Source organism: Antechinus flavipes, chromosome 3 (assembly GCF_016432865.1).
Source record: "Antechinus flavipes isolate AdamAnt ecotype Samford, QLD, Australia chromosome 3, AdamAnt_v2, whole genome shotgun sequence".
Lineage (NCBI taxonomy): Eukaryota > Metazoa > Chordata > Mammalia > Dasyuromorphia > Dasyuridae > Antechinus > Antechinus flavipes.
Window position 1 is genome coordinate 36,580,784 of NC_067400.1, and position 25,607 is coordinate 36,606,390.

At 36.7% G+C, this 25,607-nt stretch overlaps 1 protein-coding gene across 2 annotated transcripts in view; it reads left to right on the forward strand.

Annotated features, from left to right (window-relative positions):
• Positions 1-25,607, forward strand: part of KCNMB2 (potassium calcium-activated channel subfamily M regulatory beta subunit 2) — a 296,461-nt gene that overhangs the window by 129,238 nt on the left and 141,616 nt on the right. The window contains exon 1 of one of the 2 annotated variants that reach the window (XM_051983196.1): positions 23,268-23,425. The exons of the other annotated variant lie outside the window; for it this stretch is intronic. The gene's annotated coding sequence lies outside the window, so the exon portion shown is untranslated. Of the gene's footprint in view, positions 1-23,267; positions 23,426-25,607 lie in introns of those variants that run through there. 2 annotated transcript variants of the gene reach the window in all.

The following is a 25,607-nucleotide window of genomic DNA, read 5'->3' on the forward strand; positions in this document are numbered from 1 at the left end:
ACCTGGCAGGGGTTGCAGGCTTCTCCACTTCACTTTTGTCTGCCATCAGACCTCCCAAGGCAGTGTGCCAATTGGGCTTCCAAACATCCAAAGTCAAAATCAACTCTGTCTTTCAAAGAGCCACTGGGGAATTCTACAAATACCTTTGGGATTCAGGCCAAATCCATAGTATCCAATGCTAGGTGAGAAGCACAAGAGCAGAATGGTATGAGAATGACTTCCAGTAAACAATGTTCTGCGTTCTTAACTTGACAGCACAACAAAAATAATGATGAAATAATCTGTTTTAACATAAAGATCATCTACCTTTATGTATTTTGGTGAAGTTAACAGTTATAAAAACAAATCCCTTCATTTTTCTCAGTGTTTTTTTTTTTGACCCAGATCTATAGTTTCATCAAAGAAGGGAACTCTTGGTGAGGAAACCAATCAACAACTTTTCTGTAACTTTTAGTCACTGAGAATCGCCTATTTCACTGAGAAGTGAAGTGACTTGTCTACAATATCTCATCAAGCAGGTGTCAGGTGAAATAGACTCAAGTCTTCCTGACTCAATTTATGCTCACTGCTTAGCTGATCCATCTCATGCTAACTTCCCCAGATTGGAGCACTGGTGGTGCCTTGGCTTTGAGGAAAATCTTCAGATTATTGAAAAGATAAAACAATTTCCCTTCAAACATTGTTTCAACCAGTGAAGGCCGAAGACTTGGCCAAATCAATCAATTGGACATGATCTTGTCTAGGTCCATGCTCATCTATCCAAATTATCTTTTGTGGTTTAATACCACACAATACAACAAACGTTTATTAAGTGCTCATTGAATGTAGAGCATTGTTCCAGGGGCAAAAAATATATAAAAATTACAAAAGACATAGGTTTTATCTTTGATAAATGTACAATCTAAACCAAAATTTGCTAATTGTCAGGAATGGATTTTTAGTCATTACTGTTAATATCATCACCAATAATGTTATATATCACCAAGCATCATTACTGTTAATATCATCACCAATAATGATCAAGAACATAGAAGTGAAATGTTTGGGATAATGAGAATAATGAAGATGATAATCATAACATAGAGATAACTGGTAGGGTCTTACCCTTGCTTTAGATATAAGAAATCTGATGGTCCAAAGAATTAAATTATCTGCCCATAATTACATCACTAGTGTATGATTAATCAGTCAAAAATTATATATAAGGTACTTACTATGTACTGTTCTGGGAATATAAAGTCAAAAACAGTCCTTGCCCCTAAGGAACTCAAATTCTTTTGGGAGAGATGAAAATAACATGGAACAAGATAAATACAATTTAGATGAAAGGTAATCTCAAAGCAAAGATACTGGTAGATGGGCAAAGACAGGATATTAGAAAGAAGATGAGATTTCAGCTGAGTCATAAAGTCAGGGAAGCTAAAAGCTGGAGGAAAGTTGAGTAGAATATCTCAGCCCTGGGTGCAGAGGATCTAGAACTCCAATCCAGACTTTCTGAATCCAAGTACAATGCTTTTTGTACTATATATCACGTTACCTCTCTCCAGAGATTCATAGGTTGTTGTAGCTAGAAGAAGCTTAAGGGTCTTAGATGTACCAATTCTCTAAGGTTGTCCTAGATATCTAGATTTCCTTTACTTAGAAAAATATTCTCAGAAGCAAACCGGAGGGAGATAAAAATTGCTTTATGGGAAATACTCTAGTAACCAAGAAAACCTAGGTTCAAATTCCACCATTGTCATCTACTAGTTATGTCACCTTGGGAGTCATTGAATGTCTCGTGTCCCAGGAAACCCTTGAATATTCTAATTTACAGAATAGGTTCATCTACACTGATAGAAGGAATTTCCTCCCCCAGGAATTCCCTATATCAATGAAATCACAGAATTAGACTAAGAGAAAGGGGGAAAGGAGGGCCAAGGCAACCTAAAAACATTTGTAGATAGAAAGAAGGATACAAGTGCAGATGTAGAAGTGGAAGATGTAAGAAGGATGGAGGATGGTATTTAGAACAAGATCCTGGAGATGATGAGATCAAGGGCTTAAGTAGAAGGATTAGTCTTGGAAAGAAAGTGAAAATACTTCATCCTGTAAGACAAGAAAGAAATGAAGAAAAAGTCTGAAGTTGACATAAAAGCATTGAGATATTCAGGAGAATGTAACTACTGAGAATCAGTTAGAAAGCAAAAATTTCCAGCCTGAGAAGAGGTAGGAGAGGTGAAATTGGAGAGAGGTCAAGCAAGCTAGTCAGAGTAGAAGGATTCTGGAAAACTCTTATGATTATAAAGGAGTCATGGGAATTTTATGCTTCCCAAAAAGGGGACATTTTGTGCCTTTTCTTTGGTAAGAGGGAAAGAAGAATCCTTAAAGTCCAAGAGAAGAGAAGATTCTTTGACTCTAAACAGTTTCCTTCTCTGGCAGCAGGTAGTAATAAAAACTAGGAAACAAAACCCTTCAGTGAAAAGTGCCTTTGGCATTTATACAGAGTAAAGCTAGAGAATGGAGTATTAAGTCAACACTGAAGTCCAATCAATGAACTTTAGCCAAGGGTCTCTCTGTCTTTGAATCCACAAAGAAGGAGGGGGAAAGGAAATGAAGGACTCACCATGGTAACAGTTATCTGATGAGGAAGAAAGATACCTGGGAGAATCTTAGAATTCAATTCTTACAGGTTACTTAAAGCATCATCTTTAAATAAAGTAGCGGTTCAACATTGAACTTTAACTTTTAATTTTTAAGATATTACAGGGAGTAGCTGAATAATCAATCAACAAGAATGTGTTAAAGGCTTTCTAAGAGGAAAGTAATGCTCTATGTACTGGGAATCAAAGACAAGTAAGTGCTGAGCTCACCTTTTCTTCAGAGTTGGGGAGAGCCCTAATGAAATATGTACATTCATAATTGTATATGGGCAGCTAAGTGCTGCAGTGGATAGAGCTCCAGACCTAGAGTCAGAAAAACTTGAATTCAGATCTGGTCTCAGACACTTACTTGCTATGTGATCCTGAGCAAATCATTTAATCCTGTTTGTCTCATTTTTTTGTTGAGAAATCCCCAAATGGGAGCACAAAGACTTAGGTACAACTGAAACAACTGAGCGACAACAAAATATATATAAATAGTCAGAAAATATCAAGGAGTTTCCCCTGATCCCTCCATTAGACATACAATTGTAATAGTAGTAGTTAGCATTTGTCTAGTACTTTAAGGTTTGTATAGAATTTAGGACTCTCCCAAATATGAATGAAGTGGTGATGCCCCTTTCATTTTCTATTTAGACTACCTTCTTATGCACTGAATATGGGGCAAATATACAAAGAAATTATATTTTATTTAAACTAGAATTTCTGAATTAGCACATAGTAGGTACTTAATAAAATCGGTTCATCTTTCTCTGCCTCAGTTTCTTCATCTGTAAAATAGAAACAATGCTAGCAACTGCTTCCCAAAGTTACTATGAATAGTAAATGAGATAACATATCTATAATGATTTGAAAACCTTCAACAAACATCTTTTACCACCTTGCCTATATATCCCAAGGAAAAATGATACCCAGTTGTGAGAAACCAATACTGCCTTGGATCCCCACGCCACTTTATGATTTCTTCCTTATGAGAAGCCAATACCTAGTCTACTTCTAGTCTTCTGTAAGTTTTCTGCTTTGTATTTATATTGTTCACATTTGGTATTAATTTCTCTGTAGACTGGCTTTATCCCACCTATCCATCCCCAGTAGAATACAAGCTCCTTGAGAACTAGAATTGTTTCTTTCCTGTCTTTGTACCTGCAAAAAGGTATCTCTTTGTACCTCTTTGTGCTATCCTAGCACAGTGCCAACCCCACAGAGATAGGGATTAGACCATGAATTCATTCATGGAGGGAACAATTAAAGGAGAAAATCCCTCTCCCACAACATGGATTCCCTTTAGCATATATCTTCTTCAGAATTGCTCGGGACAATGACAAGCTAAGCTTCTTGTGTCCGGTCTCAGCATGTCAGAGGCCAGAGTGGAACATCTTGACAGAACATCTTGGCTCCAAGCCTAGTTCATTTCACCCAAGCTACCTTCCATTTATTGCAAAAACACTTCATAAATGTTCATTAAATTTAATAGAATAGGATTTAGAGGACCTGAGTTCAAATTCTTCCCCTCACTTAGTATCTTGTCACTGTAGGAAAGTCACTTTTTTCTTTCTAGGCATCAGTTTACTATCTGGAAAATGAGGGAGTTCAATTAGCTGATGGTTGGGGTCCCTTCCAGCTTTAGATATATGCTATCAAAACCTAAAATAAATTTAAAAATGAATAAACAAATACATATGCACATATATACAGATATAAATTCACACATAGTCATGCATAGAGATAGGCATTAATTCTGGAGTAAAAGTAGCTGGATTCAAATTATGTCTCTATTACTACCTATGTTAACCTGGACAAGTTAATCTCTCTAGGCCTCTATTTCCCTGTCTGGAAAATTAAAGTGTTGAACTAGAAGGCCTCTAAAGTTTATTTCAGATGTAAATGCATGATCCTATGAATTGAATTTAATCAAAGAAAAGCTTAGAAGGGAATTAATGCAGTATTCAAGGAATCTCTATTCTAATTATGTATAGAATCCTAAAAAAGAGAGATGTCAAGCAGACAAGCCCCCTAAGACACTATGGACAACCTGCACAAAAGAACAAAGAAAAACATTTTAATAAAACATTCTGCCGCAAGCAAATCATGCTTCATTTATCATACATGAAGCAAGACAAGTGTTTGATGTGGGATGAAATTGTGACTTTGCTCACCACGCGTTCATTACTTAATGTCACAGAAACTCTATTAATGGACGTCTGGAAGCTGAACATCCATCCTCCTTTCCAACAGTTATTTGCTAACAGTAGTTTAGAAGAGCTTTTTTTTTTTTACAAATGATTATTTAAATAAAAGTCTTCTAGGCATTCCCCATGACATTTAAGGCTTTACCAATGGGTACTTCTAAGATAAAGGGAGAAGAAGTTGAAGGCAAACCTTTAAAACAGCTTATTAGCAAGAGACAGCTAATCCATGTACCATAATCCTCCCAAGAAGTGATGCTTTGGAAGGTTGCTGTTTTTCCCTACTTTTCCAGCAAATGCAGAAAATATGAAAGGCATTGAAGGTGTGCCTCTAGTAAAGGAAATGCTCCTTAAACAGCCCATATCAAGCAATGGCCTATGGGAAAAAGCACAAAGATTCTAGATTTTGAGTTCAAAGAAACCTTCTAGTACAATCTTTCTTATTTTACAAATGAGGAAACTCATCTATAACCAATCATATTTAAACCTATCAAAGTGAAATGACTTGCTCAAGTTCACACAGACGACAAGTTGTAACAATAGGATTCATACTCAAATCTTCTAATTCCAAACCCAGCTTTCTTTTCATTGTATCATGGACCCTCTCAAGCCAGATAATCTTGCTTCACACCCTGGTTCTACCAAAGTCTTCCTGAGTGAGCTTAAACAAGTCAATCAATCTCACATATCTATAAAGTGGGCAAATAATAATAACTGCTATTTATAGCATGTTTTAGTTTACAAAGTATATTATATATGTTATCTTTAGAACCTCATAACAGTCATTCAAAGTAGGAACCTGCAAGGTATTTCCCTTCTGTGATAAATAAAATCTGAAAAAAAGGGGGAAACAAAGATTCAAGTTTCCAAGCATAACAAATCCAGAACAGATCTCTTCAAATTGGCACTGACCCTGAAGAGAAGGGGAAACAGATTTTTTTGCATTAAGAGAAAACAACAGGTTATAAATGAGGATATATGACTTAGTGATCTGATTTCTAATTTTAAAGAAAGATTAAGGATTTTCCAAATTGGGAAGGGTGAATGAACATGTGCAATTTCCTGGAATCATAATAACACCTCCAAAGGTTCCCCTCAAGGAACAAGGAAACATTAACTGATTGACCAGTGCAGAGCCAATTTTCAGATAAGTAAGATATATTTTTTGTGAGAAAAACCCTTAAATCAATCTTTGAATCTGTAACAGTAAAAGTGTTCCACCTTTCCAGACACACAGGGCTGGTTCCAACAATACAATAAAATTTTCTCACAATTTCAAAAGTGAATAAAGTTTTCCCACAAGATAGAAATTGGACTATATTCATAATTAAATAGAAAGTAGACTAAGCTAGATCCAGAATTGAGTCATAAAAATGGAAAAAAACTGAGATCCAAGAAGGATAAGTAATTTACCCAGGCTTCTACAATTAGTAAGGATCAAAAGCCAAATTTGAACCTAAATGTCCCTGAGATTCAAGAGGATCTCAAAATCCTTTGAATACAAGATCACCTGCCATGCAAAGGTCCTCTATTATGTGACCTTATTTAGCTCGGAAACACATACCTTTCATTCAAGTAAGGCTGTCCTCACCATCATGTTCCCACCTCACTGTATTTACCTATTTCACTTCTCGCCCCATAGTATGGTAAATAGAACATTGGAATTGGAATCAGAAGGAGTTAGATTCAAATACTACCTCTAATAATTCTGGGCAATTGACTTGCCCTTTTTGACATCTTTGTGATTCATTTTCTTCCTTTATAAAATAGAAGGATTGAACTTAATGACCTCTAAGAACACTTCTAGATATAAAACTTCGGCCCTGTGACATCCAATCTTGAAGAATAATAAGGATGGTAAGAACTAGAAGGTAGCCATCACCTTCCATCTGTATCATATATTCTACATTCCAACCATCAGCTGCTCCTTGAACTAAAAACCCAATTCAACAAGAATCTATGAATCACTATTATAAGCAAAGCACTGTGCTAAAGGGGGAAGGGGAGGAATACATAACCAAAAGTGAAAGGAAGTACCTGCCCTCAGGGAACTTGAATTCTTTTTTCTTCATCCAACAGAAAACCAAATAAGTAAATTGAATCTTGCACATGGTCCCTTTATGTACTCATATATGCATTGTTCTTCATCTCTGACTTTCAGAAATTCCTAATCTTCCTTCAAGGTTCAGTTCAAGTACCACTTTCTCCAGGAAATTTTCTCCAATCTTCCCCCCAAATGAAAGTGTTTTTTCCTTCAAGTTTTTCCTTATTTACTTCTCTCCATATTTTGTACCATATTTGTCTCTATATATTACATATTACATTATATGTGTATGTCATATATGTGCATGTATGTTATATATGTGTGTATATGTATACATGTAGTATGTATAAGATGGATATATTCAATATTCATCATTTCTGTGATTAACTTTTATGGTATCAAGCATTCATATGATTTTATTAGTAACCTCATTTTCATTTTCACATTGGTAACTGCACACATTCAGGACTGTGGGCAATGGTGAAAAAAATAGAGACACAATGCCTACAAATGTGTGGTGGAGCAGATGCTGTCCTACTAGGTGCTTCATTACTCTTATGTAGCCTACCAATGTAACCAAAAAAAAAAAAAAAAAAAAGCTCCCCATGCATACATTGCATGTTTTTATCAATTGCTTTTAAAACTCAAGTTTTGTGTTGCAATTATATCCCCGCCAACTCATAATGCAAGTCCTGTGGGCTTTAAGCCCAAATGTGCAAAATGAGTGATGTAGCTTAATGAGAATATAAAAGCGTTAGGTAAACAAACTTTCTGCCACAATGTCTACAGTCACTGACAGTGTAATCGACTATCTGGCTGGAGACATTGAGGCTGTCAATCCTATCATCGATTACAGCCTCAAGGTAAAATGTCAACTTGCCTCCTCTATGTTCCATACCCCGAGACCCTTAAGGATCTCAAAAGAAGCACAAAGCAGTCATTGCTGATGGGTTTTTTCAAGGTGGTGTGTCCTTCAAAATCTCCAGCACCATCAACAAGCCATGAAGGACAGAGTGCCAGAGGTGACGTTGATACTTTACCAGTTCTGACATCTTCTGATGGCAGTTAACTAAAGTTCTAGCAGTGTTTCTGCTAGTTTTCAGAGAGTGGCTAAGAGAGAGGGTTTTATAGCAGTAGAGCAGACTGCAAAATACCCCATCTGACAGTGTAATTCAGGTATTAAAAAAGTTATCATTTTAAGAATTGTATTTGCTATACGGTATTTATGGTACCATAGATTTCATGTGTTATGAAAAGTGAATATTATCTGGAATCAGTGGTGTTTTACTCAGATGTTAGCACAAAAGGTCATAGAATTCTAGGGAATTAATAGTGAGAAAATGTTTTCTGCATGTTATCAATTCTATTTGTGTCCTGCATTTTATGGGTTATTTCATGGTTACTGTGTGAGGAAAAGTATATATTATCAGAATTAACATTTTGTTATCAAGAATTGTATGCTGAAAAGTGTATTTTCAGCAATCTCTAGTGAAAGATTGTATCTTTTACTGGTTGCAGGAACATAATCCCCTTTTTTCCATATAGACAATGTATCAAAATTCATTTTTTAAGCTTTCATGCCATTTTCTAGGAATATTACCTCCATGAAAGTTGAAGTTTAACTGTATAGATGTATAGATAAATACATACACATATATATAGTGTATATTTATCTAAACACATATTTTCTTCCAGTAGAATGTAATTTCCTTAAAGATGGAAAGTGTTTTGTTTTGTATCTTTGCATCCCCACAATCTGACACATATTAGGTGCTTGGAGTCGGGGTCTCAGAGTGTAAAAAGCACTTGACTTGGGGTTAAGAGAATTAGGTTCTATATCTGACCTTGTCACTCACCACTTGCATGGCCAGTTGCTTAACCTCTCTGGGTCTCATCTGGAAAATGAAATGTCTTGGGGGAGGGTTCAAGTTTGAGGACAGGAAGCTGAGGATGAATCAGCAGAGACTTGAGAAGGAGCAATCGAGAAGATATTGAAGCCATTGGGTACAGAGAATATCCAAGAGAAGGGGAAGATAGTGTCAAAAGCTTCAGGGAGATCAAGAAAAGTAAGGACTGAGGAAATACTTCTGCATTAGCAGTTAAAGCATTTTCAAAAAAAATCATTTGGAGAACATTTTCAGCAGATGGTAGAAATCGATATTATACTTCAAGGGAATTAGAAGAGAGAGGGCGGTAAAGAAATAATGACACTCATCTTTATAGCTGATGTTTCTCAATTAGTCAATATTTCTAAACAGCATTTCTATAGAACATTAGTAATAATATCAATGACACTTTAAGGTTTACAAAGTGTTTTGCATCTCATCTCATTTGATCTTCATCACATCCCAATAAGATAGGTATTATTATCCCCATTTTGCAGATGGGAAACTGAGGCTGACAGAAGTTAAATGATATGTCCAATATCTACCCCAGTAGTACTATAGTAATTCTTTTAGTAATAATGATTATAATTATAGGTATATGTGACTGTTCGAGGTAAAGGGATTTTGCCAGAACTACATAGCTAGTAAATCTTTGAGGCAAAAATCAGCCTCCAGTCTTTCTGCCTCTAAGTCCCGAGCTCTCTCCCTTGTGTCATCTCTCTATGTTTAGGTATAGATGGCACAAGTAATTTGTCAAAGGCAGACTAGCTTATAAAATAGTAGTTTGAGGGGATTATGGTATGAAGAGAAAGTTTTTAAGAATGAGGCAGCCCTAAATATGTTTGCAGGCTTCAGGAAAGATGTCTTTCAACTGAGAAAGATTGAGAAAGAAATGAGTAGAAGGAAAAACTCTGAAAGGAGATTCCTAATAGAAACATGGGTTAACATTTACCTAGAAAAAAAGACATTTCTTCTTCAAAGACTTGAGCAAAGATGAATAGGATGGTTGATGATAATGAAAAAACGGGGGCTTGGGAGAGGGGAATAAATTCACATAAAATAAGAGATGAGGGGCAGTAAGGTGATGCAATGAATGAAATATGGGGACTTTTCAGAAAGAAGACTTGAGTTTGAAATTTGCCTCATACACATATTATGCAAATCAATTAATTTCTTTTTGCTTCAGTTTTCTCACCTGTAAAATGGGAGTGACAATAGCACTAACATAAAAAGGCTATTGTGAAAATTTTTTAAAAAACACTTTGAAGATTAAAGATCAATGTGAAGCACTTTGCCAATATTAAATATATAAATGCTAGTTGTCATCATCATCATCATCATCATCATTTGTTGAGTGAGTTACAATGCTGTGAAATGAAGGACTTGAGGAGGTTAAGAAGAGCTAGCACAGGAGAGATAAAGGAAGAAACAAAAGGTTGCTTTGCAACAATGAAGGCTCAATTGAGATTGGATAACTTCTGTTTGTAATGTTCCTATTCAGCATAGTTGTCAAAATTTTTCCAGCAGGACTCATGCTAAAAGAAATAGAAATTAAAATGATCACTTACTATGTTCCAGACAGTATTCTGGCCACTAAAACTTATTTTTTTTACTATTTTCACTAGGTAGAAACTGACAAAGGCTCTTCCCTCAAAGAACTTGAAATTTAGTACCTACTGGCCCTAGAAATATTTTAAAGTTTTGAAAGTATTTGTAATTAAAAATTACTTTTGTTCTAATGTTCCCTAATCTCTTAAAATTGGTGTATCATGCCCATCTTTTCTTCTCCTTGTAGATAACATCTAAGCCAGAATAGAAAAAGTAAGGCCCAATTTCATTCACTTATGATCAGCCACTGATATAGGTCACCTACACTGTAGTTGAAGTAAGAATTTAGAGGTTAACCTTGGAACCCAGCTACAATTTATATCATTTTTTTTATTTGAGAAAGTGGGTCCTGAGTTCCAAATCACTGACTTATATCATGCTCTGGAGCAAAACCACTTATATCTTTTATGTGTCACCTGGTGAATTTTCAAAGGGGCTTAGTCAAGCACTCAATGGTGTGTCTGTAGCATATATATAAGCATGTGACCCCTCCACAGATGTCTGTTGATAGTGATGTAGCATAATTTTGGTTCCATTCATCAGGGTTAAAGCATACAGCCATTATCATTTGTGGTAATGGATGGCAATTTTCCATATCTCCAATGCTTCAATTACAGCGATTATAGCAGCAAATGTTTCATGTGTTACTGAGCTAAAAATAATAAGCTTAAGATTTTATAAAGTAGAACATTTTCATTACTAAGAACATAAGAGAAGTGGGTTCATTTTTCTTCTAATAAAAAAATTCTCATCTCAAAAGGCCCAATTTATATAAAAAGAAACACTTAAGTGAGATTACTTTTGACCTTACCAATCCATCCTATCCCTTATACCCTCACTTTCCTTTTTCACTTTCTACCCTTCTGCCTCTAAGGCTTTTGGGTACAGGGGGTGGAGTTTAAATGGTAGCATCATTTTAAGCTTATATTTAGGAAGATCTGCATTCAAATCCTATTTCCTGGCCTTACTATATGTGTGATCCTGGGCAAATTGCTTCCATAACCATGTGCCTCAGGCAACTGACTAAGTCTTTACCACAAATATACAGATGATTTGAAGTTTGTTTTGATGGGAAAAGTTGCCACAGGATGAGATCCAAGGGATGAAAAACTCACATGACAAATTCAATATGTAGTATTGTTTTCACCAAATAAGTAACAGGAGAGAGACTGGTGTGATATCAAATGAGAAAAAGGAAGAATTCTAAAACCTCTTAGCATATATGCTTATTTATGTAAATTCAAGCAATAATTATGATAATAATAGCTTTCATTACATAGCATCTCAAGGTTTTTGAAATTCTTTGTTTCTCTTATCTCATTTGAAACACAATAATCCCAGGAGGTAAGTGAGATTGTCATGATTCCCATTTTACTGTAAAGGGAAATGAGCCTTAAGAGATTAAGTCACTCATAGAGGGTCTTAGATATACCAAGTGTCTGAAGCAGCATTAAAACTCAGACCTTCGTGACTTCAAAGGCAACTTTATGTTCACGTTACCACTCAATGAAGCAAAGACAAGAATAGAATGCAAAGTCAAGCCATACACCACAATGAATGGGGTGGGTGGTGTGACAGCAAGTGAAAGCAAACAGACAGGCTGGTAGGAAACACTGCTTTCCAGCTCAAATGAAGATTGATGTGTCCAGGACCCACTAGGGGATTCTGACTTTATAAATAGTAGCCACCACCTTTGTTTGCTCTCAAAATAACTTCACGTCAGCAGAAAAGGAGAGAGCAGACAGACATTATGAGTCTAGGGCCAGTTTTTTTTTCCAGTGAAACCAATTAGCTTTGAAATAAAAATAAATAAGTAAAACAAAGGCAGTTGGGATTGGATGCTGAGGCAGGACTATGACTAAAGAGACTCTAGAAACCCACCAGAAACATAAATAAATGGGAGCTGACCATGGTCCTTAGGATTGTCTGGCCGTAGTTACTAAGCTGAGTTCAATGATTTGTGAAGAGCATGTATCCTGAAAATAAATAAATAGATAGATAGATAGATGATAGATAGATAGATAGATAGAGAGATAGATAGATAAATAGACATATATACGCATACACACACACACACACACACACACAGCAAAACAAAAACAAAGTCAACACGTAGGTGAGGACCCAGAGCAAAAAGAAAGGTCAGAAACTTGGAAACACCTAAAAAATCTTAGGTATCATTCAATCCAATGATCACATGTTGTAAATAGAATTTGACATAGACAAAGAAACTTTCAGTTTTTTCAGTTGATAAAAGGAAAATAAGTGCAGGAGTAAACAAACTGCAAAACATATCTATATATAGATATAACCCCTCCATGAGCTTGATGGAGAAAAGGAAGCCAAAGAGACCCCAAGGTCACATAGGTAGTAAAACATAGAGCCAAGGTTTGAACCTGGAAGATACAAACCCAAGTCCAGTGTATCTTTTTCTATACAATTTTCCCTCCTCTTGCCACATCCTCATAGGTAAAGACTCTGCCACAAAATGATGGATTTCTAGAATTGGAAGTCACCATAAAAATCACACAATCATAGAATTTCAGAGAGAATTTCAGACCTCTGAGATCACCTAGTCATTCCTTACAAAATCAAAAAAAAAAAACTCCTTTATGATAAAACTAATGGTTCATCATCTGGATTCTGCTCAAAGACCTTCAGTAACATGGAACTTACAACTTGCCAAGGTGGGTCACTGCACTTTTCATTTATTTATGAAAAGCACTTTAGGAAATCCACATTGTTAAGAAGATTTTTCTTTTTGCAGAGCCTGAATCTGCCCTTCCACTTTTCTTTCACTTTGCCAAGTCCTGTTTTCTGTGGTCAATAGAATCATCCAATCAGGCATTTATAGGTAAAAGGGATTTTAGAAGTCATCTGACCTAAGCTCCTAATTGTATGTATGGGGAATTTGAGGAATGGGGAAGGAATTGTAGTTATTTTATCCAGAACAAACAAGTGCTAAGTGGTAGAGCTGGGATTAAAAATCGAGTCCAGTTCCAAAGCATTTCCCTTTCTACCACATTGGCTAATCCTTTAAACCAAATACTTGGAGACAACTGTAATGTGGTCTCATCTCCAGGCCAAATGTCCCTAACTTCAACTGATTCTTTTATAGTATAATCCAATCATCTTCAGCTATATTAAATTGTTTATCAAAGTGAGCTGGAGAAGAAAATTGCAGACCAATACAGTTTCTTTGCCTATAAAACCCCAGATGGAGTCATGAAGAGTAGGACATGATGGAGCAACAACAGCTGAACCAAGGATAGAAAACTGGACTGGGAATCCAGAGAATTTTAATTCAAATCCCACCCAGACACTTATTTGTATCTGTGGAACCCCCAAACCCTATCTGTATGACCCCAAATCACTTAATTGCTGTCTTCTACTATCTTCATCTGTCAGAAGAATAAAAATAAGAAAGAGGAGGAGGAGATGGAAAAGGAGAAGGAAAGTCGCCCTCATAGAATAATGAAGTTTGAGAATTGGAAAAAAACCTCAGTGACCATCTAGTTCAACCAAATTCAAACCAGAGAATCAAATATCTACTCCAAAAGTGACAGACTGATCTCTGCTTGAAGTCCCCCCAAAAAAGGGGAGTTCACCACTTCCTGAAATCAGCCCATCCCACTTGAGGATAGACGTCATTGATTTAAAAAAAAAAACCATTGCCACATATCTAGTCCAAATATACTTCTTTGAAAATTTCACCCAATGCTACTGATTCTGGTTTCTCAGGCCACGCAAAAAAAGTTTAATCTTTTTTCCTTGTGGCAGCCTTGCAAATAGATGGAGGCAGAAATCATGTCTTCTCTGAGTCATTCTTTTCCTGGCTTAATATTCTTAACTCCTTTAAGTGATCCCCATATGAAATACATTCATTTTTCTTGATGATCCGTCATAGTTCTAAAGCTAAGATTCAATGATCTCCAGTTTCCTCACTACCGAGGTTATGCTTCTTACTTTGTGCTTCAGCTGCCAGTGTCCTTCCTGTAATGTAAAGCCCGATCCAGAGTCCACGATCAGAGAATGTAATCACAGAGGCAAGGGACTCCCAAACACCATCCATCTCTCACAATCTGTATCCCATCAAAGTCCTCTCTACATCATTCCTGACATATGGTTATGGGGCTAAAATTTGAAGTTCCCATTGAGAGAGAATCGATTATTACTTTAGGAGATCATCCATTCCACTTCAGAACATCTCTGATGGAAAGGTTGAGTTTGATTCTGTTGTAAAGTTAAAAGTTATAAAGTTTCATTCAGAAGCACATTGCTGAATTTTAGCCAAGAAACAGCCAGGACCCCGGCCCTCCAAAGTAATCAGTTCAGCATGAATAAGATTCAAGGTTCCAGTTCATCACTTCTCAATTCCAGTCCAAAGAAATACATTTCAGTTAGTTTGGGAATAGAGATAAGTTTTGTTCCATCCTCTCCATTAATTACAAAAATCCCTTGATGTTTATCGATGGAAAGGATGCCAAAAGAAGGAGGGGCTAGAGCCCATACCACCCCTTGATGTGCCAGAAAGAGGAAGCTGGCCTATTAGGTGACAGATGTTCACATCTGTTGGGCTGAAAAAGGAAGTAGCCATCTAGACTCATTATCTTGGCCCCTGAGCAGGGAGCTTTGAGCTCAGAGAACAGAGTACTAAGACAGAAGGTACAATTGATGAGCCAGAGATTCAGTTCTAATCAACAAAAAAGGTTGGTAGCTTAACAAGGAGCAGGAGAATGCTCCGTGCTTGTGTGTGTGAGTGAGAGTGTGTGTGTGTGTGTGTGTGTGTGTGTGTGTGTGTGTGTGCTCCATGAAGGCAAAGTCTGTCTCAGTTTTGTCTGTTTTTTCAGTGTCTAATATATAACATGGTAGATGCTTAATATATGACATTAGATCATAGATTTAGAACTCAAAGAGAATTTAGAAGAAACTCCAACCACATCATTTTTAAAGATGTATAAATAGAGATCCAGAGTTAGGGACTTGTCTAGGGTCACACAGCTGAGTAAGTACTTAAGGCAGGATTAAAGCCCAGGTTATCCTTTCTCTAAATCCTATCTACTACTTCATTGATTGACTGATTGTATATTTGAAGCTCATTTTCTATGCTTTGAAATTTAACTCTTTTGTCATGGAACATATTTTCTGGGATCCCTAGGGATCTGGGATTCTTTTTTCTTAATAGCACCTTTGTGAAATAATAGTTTCCGTGCCTCTAATGAGAGTCAATCACAGCTTTGTATTCAGGTTTAATCAGCATGTAATACAATAATGTAACTACTGAAAATACAGAAACAGAAATGCGCATCTTTGCCTCAGCTCATTAAGTAGCTATGGAGACAGAGCCCTGGAGTTTCTGGGTCTGAGCTGCTCTACACAGGCAGAGCAGACACCTGCTACTGGGAGAGCACACGCAGTCGGCTCCTCCGATGGCAGTCTGCCGGACCAAAGGCCAAGGGGTTGGGAAGCCATGAGCCCCCACCTCTGTGAGCAGCTCTAACAGAGGGGCCAGATGATGAGGGAGAGGACAAGAAAGGAAGCTATCTATGAAAATCAGAAACTTGATTTTTTTTCCATATTGAAATTTCACCATAAACAAATTTGGGGTGAATAAGAACTCTGATATTTCATGCCAGAGTCAGAGTATTGATATATTATAGATTATGTATACATAGATTATACATAATCTATATATATATATATGTAATATAGATAGATGGATTATATATAATAATGTTGTCTTGTGTAGAGGAGTGAGCAGGAATGAATCCCAATCATGCCTTGGAAACTTTCTCATGTGTAAATTGAGTATGATAATAACTCTAATACTCTCAGATTATAAATTGCATATCAAGTAACAGACTGTACTAATAGCAGTAGTTGCCTTCAGTAATAATTCCCTATACCAATAATTGCTTCTTTAAAGGTTCCCTAAGGCAAGATATAAATGATATAACTTCTTTTTTTTTTCTGAAGCAATTGGGTTAAGTGACTGGCCCAGGATCACACAGCTGGAAAGTATTAAGTGTCTAAATCTAGATTTGAACTCAGGTCCTCCTGACTTCAGGGCTGGTGTGAGATAATTCCTAAAGAACCCAATACCAGCCTCTGAGGTGTTAAATTCCTTACTTCCTCAGTAGCCCTAAGTCCTGAAGGAGTCCTCATTATCAAAGTGCTGGGAACCACCAAATGACTCAACATCATACATAGTCTTGGTTTAATCAGTGCAAGGATGCTATCTTGAAACTTTATCCTAAGAAGGAGTGGGTCTTTCCATTCACCCTGCAGCTAGATCTTTCTATATGTGTTGTCTCCTTCCATCATGACATGATTCCCTTGAAAAAAGGAACCGTGTCAATTTTCTATTTGTATCTCCAGCACTTAGTATACATTATAATCTTCCACATTATAATCTCTTAGTGGATGTTTTTCATTCATATAAAGCCCTTTATTTAATTCATCAAAATTTTTAAGCATCTAGTATGCTCTGGACATTATGCTGCATATTAGGGATACAAAAAAGGGAATCATTTCCAGTCCTCCAAAAACATACATTATTGTGAGGGGTGGGAACAACATATATACAAGTAAATGCAAAATATATACAAATTAAATAGAAAATAATTTAAAGTGCTATATAAATGTCAATTTTGATGATTAAGAAAATGCAATTGATCCAATTACATCTCACTCATCAACATGCTGCATGGTGAGAGCTGTTAGATGTTTAAGAAACCTAATGAGCCTTTTAATAAGCCTTTGGGAGCTTCTCGTATTTAGATCAGACACTGTAAACACAACTTAGAGCCCCCAGAACCTAATGAGGCTCTGAGTATGACAGAAGAAATTCATTTACATTAAGTTGATCCTAAGTCTTGCCCAGGTGTGGATGGAATAGAAGAAACTTTGGACTTGGAGGGAGGAAGATCTGGCTCCCCCTGAGATGTTTGCTAGCTAGTGGCCCTAGCCAAGCCCCTTACCTCTGAACCTATTTCCTTACATTGAGAATGGAGGCGCCTCCCCTTATAGCTATAAGTAAAGTGCTCGGTAAAGCTGAAAGGATGTATAAAAATAAGAATTGTTTTCATTACTCTAACATAAGGAAGCAAGAGTGCACAGGCTGGTTCTTGTAATAATATTTCTTTAAAACAAAATAAGGACTTAGCATAGTGCCTAGCACATACTAGGTATTATATAAATGTTGATTCTTCCTTCCCCTCAGCTTCTATTCCTATTTCTGCACTAATTAGCCACATGATTAGCAAAAGACTTAACTTCCCTGGGACTCAATTCCCTTTCCTTTAATAGGGAAAGGGAAGGAAATAAGCAATTACATAGCTCCTACTCTGTTCTAAGTGTTTTATAAATATTATCTCACTTGACTCCCACAACAATCCTGCAAGGCAGCTGCTGCTATCCCATTTTACAGTTGAGGAAACTGAATCATATAGAAGTTGCTAGGTGATTTGCCCAGGGTAACATAGCTAATAAGTGTCTGAGGCAAGATTTGGACTCGGGTTTTCCTGATTCTGGAACCAGAATAAATGGAAAGGTTGAACTAACTTTTCTGGAAAAGACATTCCAGTTCTGTCTTGCTATTTCACACACACACACACACACACAATTGAATCCAAAACCTGATTTAGTGGAGAGCTCGTTCTTGGTCCCAGTGGTTGACTATTGAGAGATTGTCCTCTGAAAAATAAATAAAATCTAAGAAAGAACCGAAATTGGAAGTGGAGGACCTGGGTTAAAATCTTAATTCCATTACCTACTGTGTGATCTTGGACAGGCTATTTCACCTCTCCTGGCATCAGTTTCCTTATCTGTACAATAAGAAAATTGTCCTAGTGGTCCAAATTGCCTTCTAGCTCAGGCTTTATTGCTCTTTGATCCTGTGGTTTATAAAATGGGGGATTTATTCTAGACTATCCTAGAGGTTCCCACTAAGTTGTGAGGTTCTATAGTCCTCTGGGGACCTAGACTTTCTTGCAGGCTCACTGGCTGGCCAACAGGACCCACACTTGACTTGAGTATACCATACCAATGAAGTCAAATCATTTCATCAACCATTAAAAAGACAACTTAGGTAACATTGATTGATCCTATGTAAATTGAACAATAAAATAGCCTGGAAATTACAAACTGATAATGCCTATGAAGCACTTTGTCAATCTTATGATTTCTCAACTTTCTGCATGACAATTTAGGTCAAAGACAGTGATTTTAAAATATCCCTCCATAGTATGGAAGGCTGGAAAAGTTCCTTATAATTACATATATATATATATATGTATATATATATACACATATATATATGTATGTGTGTGTGTGTATACATATATATATATGTGTGTGTGTATATATATATACATATATATATATAGTAAAAAAAATTAGTTCTCTCCATGAAATACTGGGTTTGTGTGAAAGCAGAGGTGTGCTAAAGCCAGTCAATTATTAAATGTTCAGTATGAGCCCCAGAAATAAACAAATGTTACAAATTATACCTTGATTTTTTTCCTTTAGTTTACTGTCTAGATTTTTGCAAATAATAGAGAAAATGATAAGAATGCAGGCTAAACTTAAAGTGTATTCTTTTTTTTAGAAAGCCAATCATTAAATATTTACTAGCATGCCAGTAGATAGAGGGGGAAAAATGCCACAGATTTAAGCTTCCATCCTCTCAGACATAAGTTCTTATGGGGGAAAGTTATAGTTATTTCAAGATCAATAGAGTCAATCAATCAACAAACATTTATTAAATGCTTACTATATGTCAGGTACTGTGCTAGAGGCTAGCAGTGCAAGTACCAAGAATAAAATTATCTCTATTCCTATGAGTTTATATTCTAATGAGGAAGAGAGTAAACGCGTGTGTGTGTGTGTGTGTGTGTGTGTGTGTGTGTGTGTGTACCCACCAAAGCCACAATGTAAATAAATGCAAAGTAGTTAAATATGAGGTAGTTGGAAGGGAAGGGACTAGCAATTGGAGGACAGAGAAAAGTTGCATGCAAAAAAAGTGTCTGAATTGCATTTTAAAGGAAAAGAGGAACTCCAAGTGGAGATTTAAAAAGAATATATACCACACAAGGCGGACTCTAACTCTTAATTTTATAGATTAGAAAACTAAGGACCATATAGGTCAAAAAATTACTCCCAAGATCATAGAAGAAGTAAATATCAGAAAGAGGATTTGAACTGATTCAAGAGTTAGGGCTCTTTCCATCTGACAGACTGAATGACTTGACCTCTGAGCCTTAATTAAAAAAAATGTTTGTCTGATCTGTTTTCCTTATGAAATTTGTTCCTTCAACAGCTTTTCCTTCAGGGGCAATCATAACCATAACTATTGCCTCCATTTCTGTAATTCTTTAAGATTTACAGAGCACCTTTCTTATTTAAAAAAAATGAGTGCTGTTGTGAGGAAAATGGCCCATAAACTTTAATATTTTGAAAATATTTGAGTGATAGTTACTTAGGGTCGTACATTTAAATCTAGAAGGGACTTTACAAATGTCTAGTACTACCCATTCATTTTTACAGATGAAGAAACTGAGTCTCAGAGAGAGAAAGTGACATATGTTCATACAATCCATGATCTATAACTGGAACAGTACTTACAGAATATCTAATTTGACCTCATCAAAGGGATAATAATATTAACAATTCGTTTCTATCTAGCTCTTTAAACCTTATGATATGCTTTGTACTTATTATCTCATTTGAGCTTCATTTTAATAAGTGCTATTTTAGTAAGTACTGTTATTATCTCAATTTTGCAGTGGGGAAACTGAGGTCCAGAGAATCTGGATCACATCAAAAGTCACATAGGTAATAAATGTTGTTCAATTGTTTTTCTGTTATGCCTGAGTTTTCGTGATGCCATTTAGGGTTTTCTTAGCAAAGATATTGGAGTGGTTTACCATTGCCTTCTCCTGGTTATATTACAGATGAGGAAATGAGACAAATGGTTTTAAGTGACTTGTTCAGGGTCACACAGCTAATAAGTATCTGAGGCTGGTATAGAACTCAGGATAATGAGCATTCCTGATTCTAGGTTCAACATTCTGTTCAGCACCACCTAAATGCCCCTATAGGTGGCAAGTGATAGAGTCAACCTTTGAAACAAGGTCCCTTGATTCTAAAGCCAGTATTCTATTTCTGCTCTGTCTTCTAATGCACTAAGCATTTATTAAGTATTGGCAAAATAAAGATAAAAATAAACCTTTATCTGCCCACAAAAAGCTTACATTTACTCCCTTTCACTGTGACATTTTGTGTTTTAAGAGAATAAAAACAGCCTGCTGTTTTCAGAGAACTGTTCTAGGTGCTGAAGTGGATTCAAAGTTTCTCTCTGCCCTTATGAACCTCATAGTTGGTAAATGAAAAGATATCCTAAGCAAAGAGAACAGCCTAAACAAAAACATTAAGATAGGACAGTGCAAGGCAGCAGTCAAGGGAAAAATTGTTTGCAGTGGGTGGAGCCTACAGTACATAGATGGGAGTAATATGAAATAAAGCTAAGAAGATAAAATAGAGCCAAATCATGAAGGGCCTTGAATGTCATACAACTAATTCCAAGAAGTTCTGATAAAAACTTAGATTAGTAATCCAGAGTCATTGAGTCAACTTCTGGAAATAGAGGAAATGGCAGGAGACTAGCCTATGTAATATAATATCAATACAATATATGTGGAGGTATGATAAATAAAGTGATGGATTTGGGCCTGGACAACTGGGATGCCAATCCCAGCTCTGCCTCTTACCACTTATGTAAGGACCATACCTTTATTTGTATATCCAGTAATTAGCACAGAGCCTGACAAAGTAAGTGCTTAATAATTAATTGTATGTTTGAAAATGCATATCAATTGATTCATGACATCTCTAAGCTAGAATTTCCAATGAGGAAAGTGGACTAGATGCTCTCTTCAATCCCTTTCTATCCCTTGATATTTTGCTCTATGAGCTCATGTTCTCTCTTGACCTCTCTTATATTTCTCTCTCAAATGAGAAAGATTGTCTCCAAAGTCTATGATCCTATGGAGGTAACCATTTGGAAGTTAAGGTATGGTGAAGAGTTCTGGAGCTGATTTCACTAAAGATCTAGTTTCAAGTGCCATTCTTGAGGCTTAGTGGTTATGTGACATGGACAAATTATTTCCCCTTTTTTGCCTCAATATTCTCCTCTGTCAAATGGGAATAACATTTGTACTGCCTTCTTTCCAGGACTTTTATGAATAAATGACTTTGTAAACCTTGAAACCTTATATAAAGGTGAATTGCTATTATTAAAGTCAAAATATTTCCCCCATAGACCAGCCAGCAGAATGCAATTGCTGCATTCCCCCTTCCCTAAAAGGCAAGTCTTTTCATTTCCCTCATCCCCTCCTCCCCAATCCCCAACTCTGCTTCCCTGCAGAATTGAGCTGCAAAGCTTGTCTAACCTCCATGAACTTGAGCCAAAAGCCTGAGGGAAAGAGATAAGGTTGGAAGGAGGACTTGGGGGGTAAAAGAGGGACCAGGGCATTTTCTTCTAATCCTACTGCAGCAAGTCTTTGTGGCAAGGCCTGAAAGATCTCCTTAAGGTCTGTCTTTCTTAAAGCACAGACTCAAATGGAATCCCCCAGCTGCATGCACCAGCTAGTCCCCAGTCCCCAGCAGCTAAAAAGGAAAGAAGCTGGTTACCCCTTCTCCCTTAGATGGTGCTTGAAAATAGCCCCAAGCTCAGGGATTTCCACTGTCAAGTCCATGTTTGATTTGCTTTTGCTTTTCCCCCAAAGAATTCATTTTTCCCCTCATATTTTTCAGAGCTAAAGAAAGGATAGAAATGGGAGAGATGAAGGAGAAGAAATACAGTTAAAGTTAGCAAAGATTCCTCATAATGCCTTTTGCTGGGGAAGAAACATCCAGGCTTTTTCTTTGGTTTTAGGATTCTGATTTGAGTTCTAACTTTTGACATTAATTAGGGCTCTTCTCTGCTTTCATCTCTTTAGATCTATTGGCCTATCTTATGGCACTTTTTTCTAGACTTCATTAAGAGAGACACCATGTCCTGAACAGAGGAACTGATCATTTCAATTTCCTCTATCCTGATCAGATCATTTCTGGAGGATTATTTTAAGTTCTGTTTCTTTATCTGTAAAATGGAGATAATCACCCCAGCAGCAGCTACCTGATAGTGTTTTGATGATGATCTAATGGATTGATGTTCACAAAGCTCTTTGCAATCCTTAAAATGCTATTGCCTGGTCAGCTCTTATCAATATCATTATCATTATTATTTCCCCCATGTTTTCACAAGTACAATTATGAGCATTGAATCCAAATGAGAGCAGCCAAAATGGTAAATCTAAAGGGTTGGCCAGAGAAGGATCACATGAAGTAACTGGAATTGTTTATCCTAGAGAAGAGAAGACTCAGGGAGGATAGGATTTCTGTTTCCAAGTTTCCAAATTGCAATCATGTGGAAGAAGTGTTGGAGTTGTTCTGCTCCCCCAGAGAGAAAGATTAGGAGCAATGGGTTGAAGTCACAGAGTATCAATTATAGATTTGACAGAGGTCCAAGCAATCAACTTCACAATAACAATTAGGGGTGGGCAGCTGGGTGGCACAGTGGTTAGAATGCCAGGCTTAGAGACAGAAAAATTCATCTTCTTGAGTTCAAATCTGGACTCGGACACTTAATAACTGTATCCTCCTGGGCAAGTCCCTTAATCCTATTTGCTTCAGTTTCCTCATCTGTAAAATGAGCTGGAAAAGGAAAGGGCAAACCATTCCAATAACTTTGCCATGAAAATCCCAAATGATGTCATAAAGAGTCAGACATGACTGAAATGACTAAACAATAAAGATTCATGAAGAAGGCAGACATAGCACTCCAAACATGGAACTCACAGAAGAAACTCCTGGCTCTGGGATTGGTTTCAGAGCAGAAATCTGGAGTCTGATTATTCTTTCCCCTACCACTAAAAACTGTTCCAATTGTTTAATTAACAAGCCTCTGAATAACATTGCTCCCTTGGTTTCATGAAGACCATTTGATCCAAGAGAAAAGTAAGTCTACACAATGTAATTATTTAACTGCAGTTCATTCAGTTTCTTGATGTTGGCACCTTTGCTTTAAAAATGTGAAAGGGGGGCATTTCAGGTTCTATATAATTAGATTCGTAACCAGTTCCTTCAACTGTAAAATGAAAAAATTGTCCCAGAGCATCTTCAAGGTCCTTGCTAACTCTAAATCAATAGTCCTCTGATTTGTCATCCATGTCGTTCCTGATCCCCATCTGGAACATTCACCTTTACGGCAAAATTCTAAATCCTTTCATTGTTCAAAACTGTTCATCTCTTTCCTCAACCATTCTCAGACTATTCCTATGTAGTCACAATAAGGATTCCACAACAAAGAAAAAAAGCGGAGATTTGTAAAGTACTTTTAAGATACGAAAAGTGTTTTTTCTGCTATTATTTCATTTGATCTTCATGCCAGCTCTTTGAGGTTTATAATGCAAGTGGTATTATCAATATTTTACAGAGGAGAAAAATAAGAACCAGAAAAATAAAGTGACAAGCCCATGATCACATAGTCAAGAAGAGTCAGTAGCAATTTCAGACCCCAATTCTTCAAGAGGCCAAAGCCACCGTTCAATGCCTCTTGTTCACCTACCTATCTTTTTACCTTTCCTATTTCTTACATATTTAACTCATTCCATTTTGTTAAGCTATTATTTGCTATTGAATTCATAGTCAGTAGATCTGGATTTGAATCTTGATGTTACTACTTAATTGGCTTGTGTCTTTCTTCAAACCTTTTCTCTTCCTGGACCCCGTATTCCCTCATATGGAAAATGAGTACATTGGTCCAGAGCATAGTTTCTGAGGTCCTATCAACTCTCAATCTCAGGCAGAGGGCCAGGAGGAGATGGGAAGGGGATGATGAAAAGGGATGAAGACAGAAGGGACAGAAGTCTCTCCCAATCTAGTATTTTTCAGGTCTCCATTTTCTATGTAGTAGAAAGAAACTACTCCCACCTATGTTGTGGAGAATTATGGATGCCTATTCCCAGATACAGATTTCTGTATGTATCTCCAATTTAGGCAATCTGGATATACACAAAGCCCCATTATAATAGTGTTATCTTATTTGATGTTCCAAACAACCCTATGACATAAATGCAATTACAGTTTTGTAGATGAGTGAATTGAGGTTAAGGGGGAGTTACATGACTTGCCCAAAGCCACCAAGCTACTATCTAAGGCAGAATTTAAACTCAGATCTTCTTGATTCCAAGCTTAATATTCTATCTGCTGCAGCAATTTCAATGGGTTAGAACTGATCTGAAATAAATAAGATAAAATTTAATGGAATAAATGTCTTATTATTAGTTTCAGGAGATAGTGCTCTTCACAAGTACAAGGTGGGAGCAGCATGGCTAGACCACAGTTTGGTGGGAAAGAATATATTAATTAATGTTTTAAGGAAGTGTAATCTCAATATAATTATAAGTCTGATAAAAATGAATGTATGAATGAATGAAAATGCATTTATTAAACACTTCTTATATACTATCCAACATGGTAAATGCTAAGGAAAAAAAAATATAAGCAATCAAGACAATTCCTGACCTCAAGGAGCTTACATTTTAACAGAGAAAACACCACACACAAGGGAGATAATTAGATTGGGGACCAAGAGAGGAAGATGTAGTGACATAGCTTGGAGATGGCCAGGAAGGGGGTATTGGCCTGATTCCAGACAAGATGAAGTAAAAGCTCATTTTTCAGAACCCAGGGCCCCAGAGGCATAAATATTAAAGTCCAGTAGGAGGAGGAGAAAGGTCCCAGAACAACAGGGTGATTAGAGATGACAACCAAGGAATCTTATGTAATTTGGATATCTTATACCATAAGAAAGGCAGAGCATCCAGGATTTAGGAGGAGGTGACCATCTCACAAGACACTGTCATGTCCAGCTCCAATCAGGGTCTGGGAGTCATATTTTATGAATGATATTGACAAGTCGGAGGATATGCAGAAGAAAGACCTGGATGATGCAAGAACCCAAAAGTAAATCATTCCAGAATCTGTTAACAAAACTACAAACATTTATTCTGAGAAAGAAAATAATTAGGGGGATATACTAGCTATCATCAAGTATCTGACAGGTTATCATAGGAAGAGAGACTAGAATTGTTCTGCTTGGTCTAGAGGGAAGAAAAAGCAATGGGAGGAAGTTTCA